Source organism: Rutidosis leptorrhynchoides, chromosome 5, assembly GCF_046630445.1.
Source record: "Rutidosis leptorrhynchoides isolate AG116_Rl617_1_P2 chromosome 5, CSIRO_AGI_Rlap_v1, whole genome shotgun sequence".
NCBI lineage: Eukaryota > Viridiplantae > Streptophyta > Magnoliopsida > Asterales > Asteraceae > Rutidosis > Rutidosis leptorrhynchoides.
This window is the reverse complement of record NC_092337.1, coordinates 312,798,437-312,801,706: the sequence shown is the minus strand read 5'-3', so window position 1 is coordinate 312,801,706 and position 3,270 is coordinate 312,798,437. Positions and strand designations below refer to the sequence as shown.

General features: G+C 30.6%; 1 long non-coding RNA gene across 1 annotated transcript; it reads right to left on the bottom strand.

Moving 5' to 3' along the window:
* Positions 1 to 1,801: 1,801 nt before the first annotated feature.
* LOC139847353 (uncharacterized) lies at positions 1,802 to 2,955 on the bottom strand. The gene is made up of 3 exons (XR_011759461.1): positions 2,832 to 2,955; positions 2,672 to 2,768; positions 1,802 to 1,919 (listed from the first exon to the last, which is right to left on the bottom strand). It is a non-coding gene; the product is annotated as an uncharacterized lncRNA (long non-coding RNA).
* Between the last annotated feature and the right edge of the window lie 315 nt (positions 2,956 to 3,270).

The window sequence follows — 3,270 nt, the reverse complement described above, 5'->3', positions numbered from 1 at the left end:
AAAATAGTCATATAAAATAAAATATCATAGGACATTTAATTGTCATAGTCGTATTATATCATCAGCTAATAGGACATTTGATATTTATGTCGTATCATTTTAAATTTTTAGGACACATTGATTCTTTAATGCGACAGATGAGTTTTTGGAGTCCTAATTGTCATATCATTTCATAGAACACTTTAATTGTGAATTATAAAATGGAACTTTATAAGACATTTTACGATTTAGTGTCGCTTTATGTGTTTATTGAATATGACACCTTATAAAAAAGTCTTAAGAAATAAACTATCATAGGACATTTATTTGTCATAGTCGTATTAGATCATAAGCTAATAGGACATGTGATATTTATCGTATCATTGTCAATTTTTAAGACACTTTGATTCTTTAATGTGACGGATGAGTTGTTGAGGTCCTAAGTATCGTATGATTTCATATGACACTTTAATTGTGAATCATAAAAGGGAACTTTACTCAACATCTAACCGTTTGATGTCGCATTATGTATTAATTTAATAGGACGCCTTATATAAAAGTTATATAAAATATACTATCATATGACATTCATTTGTCCTAGTCGTATTAGATCGAAACATAATAAGACACTTTATATTTAGGTCATATTAATCTAAGTTTTTAGGAGACGTTGATTGTTTAATAAGACGAATGAGTTTTTTGTGTCTTAATTATTATAAAAAGGACTTATAAGAATTGAATTTGGTGATCTTATGAACATTGCTAGAATAATATGATTTTGTATTTGTAACTTTCCTTATCGGTGTCGTACTTAAAGAGATGACACATGAATCATAATATTTTGTATTAAGTTTTAAGTAATTATATATAAGCTTAGTTCTTCGAGTTATTTTTTATGTTTTTTATGCAGTTCTAATAATGGTGAGAACCATACATGAACATGGAATAAAAATGTGTATTTTTAATAAATGAAAAGCAATCCTTAGTCAATTATGAATTCGTGATATTGTCTAAACGAGCTTTGATATTTGCCAATTGTTGCTCCTATAGAACAATATTCGGACATTGCTACTATGTTTCAGGTGCACACATCATGTTATGTTTGGCAAGTAGCTAATGTTGCTTGTTGGGTCAACACAACCAATTGTCAACAAGTGAGTCATATCTAATACTTCCGATCTAAAGTATAACAAATTGAACAAGTGAACTGGCCAATAATATAACTGAAACCAGTAATAAATAAGATTCAAAAGTCAAATAACCAGTGATAAATAAGATCCACAATCCAGGATAGTAAACAAAATATTCAAAAGATACTAGTTCCAAAGTATTGAAATACTTATTCATATATGACACTTATATTATAGGTTTTAGTTAATTAAATATTCACAAAAGCAAAATAGCTATGACTATTGTGCTGTTTAGTTAATTAAATACATTCATTGGCAATCATATGACCCCGCGTTGCGGCATTTACGTTTTGGTTGGCCAAAGTAGTGGTCGATAGTCTAATATTATTTGATTGCGCCAATGTTGTTTTTTTGTAACGTTAGCTATTTACAAAAGCAAAATGGTTACGATGATTATTTTATTTATTTGGTTACAAACGTAGTCGTTGATGTGCTTGATGCTAGTATGCATTCCCTAATCCATAAGAAGTCTAATTTGTATCAAACACTTTACACCATACATATACACTTGTTCTCTCCACAACTCTTCAGAACATAATAGGATACGATTACTTTTCTTTCAATACTATAAAACAAAATCTACTTAAAGACGTAGCTTCTAATCTCTTCAATAAACTACTCTCATCATTTACCTGCATAATTAGCTTGATCGAGAGACCATAGAGCACCATCCAACTTGAAGTGACTATATATGTTCCAGCAAGCTTGATGCCCACAACATTCTTGGAGTAGGGTGTAAGAACTAAGATCCTATTAACAGCTCAAAATTACAAACAGTGGGGAAAAAAGAAATAATATAACTCACTTACTCTATTTGTTAATAATCTGCTTCTCCATACATACAGATAGAAAACAAAAGGTCTATATAGCCATTTAACCACGCGCGTAAGTGCAGTACACAATATCCAAAGTACTGAACTAAACGTTTAGTATTCAATTTGCAGGAAACTAAACATACATCGTTCACATAGTTAGGTTCAGTTAGCGCTATTGTATTCTGTCCTGTTATATGTTTTAAATTTCAAATATTTTCAGTATTCCCTGAACATAAATAAGACCTTCTGTAACAAAATAGTCAGGCAATATGGGTTTATGTTAAATGGTAAAGTGACAACACAGTACAGTCGTATTCAGTGTAGCTTAACTATTACTAAAAATGTCCGTATTTATGCTCATATATAAAGAAGAGATTAATCAGTCTATATCCAAAGCAATAAAAACATTAACTACCCAAAATAGTGAACTGAACTTTTAGTGTTCATGTTGGTGGAAACTAAACATAAATCATCCACATTATTATGTTCATTTATCATGATCGTTTTCGGTGCACTTTTATGTATTCTTTTAATTCAAATATATATATATATATATATATATATATATATATATATATATATATATATATATATATATATATATATATATATTTCAGTATTCTCTACACCTATTTAACACAAAGACAATGGTTACATAATTATCAATAGTGTAATTAGGTGATGTACCTTGTATGTTTTTGGGTTCTGTAGCATTAGGTCTGCTAGTGTTTGGGTTTCCTCGTCCAGGTTTAGTAGTGGGCGTTCTTCGAACTTTGCTTTGTACCTGTTACAAATGGTTAGATTGTTTATTTTGTCATGTATAACTTTTGTTAGTATGGTGACTTACCGTGGTAGGAAGCGGTGGTATTCCTCGATTTCTTGATTGAAATAGAGATGGGTTGAAGAGATGCCAGACGCTTAGAATCTGTTTTGAAACTGTGTTGTAAACTACAGTGTCTGATTTGTTAAATACTAACCTGTCATCGTTTGAATCGCCATAGCCAAAATAAAGATAAACGTCAAAAACATAAACAAATTATCAGATGGTAACTGCACGTGTATCTAATACTAAATATCAAAGACAACAATTATGAAAGAGCAAATACATACCTACATTATTAGAAGCATCAACCAACCGCGCATTGTCGTCGTTATGGGCTGCAGGTCTTTCGGAGAAAGGAGTAACGACATTTTGGTTTGGATGTCTGATAGAGGACCTTGTTAAACGATTTCGTATTAGCGTCGAAGAAGTCGACGTAATGCGATTTCTTTTTATCATCGAAGAA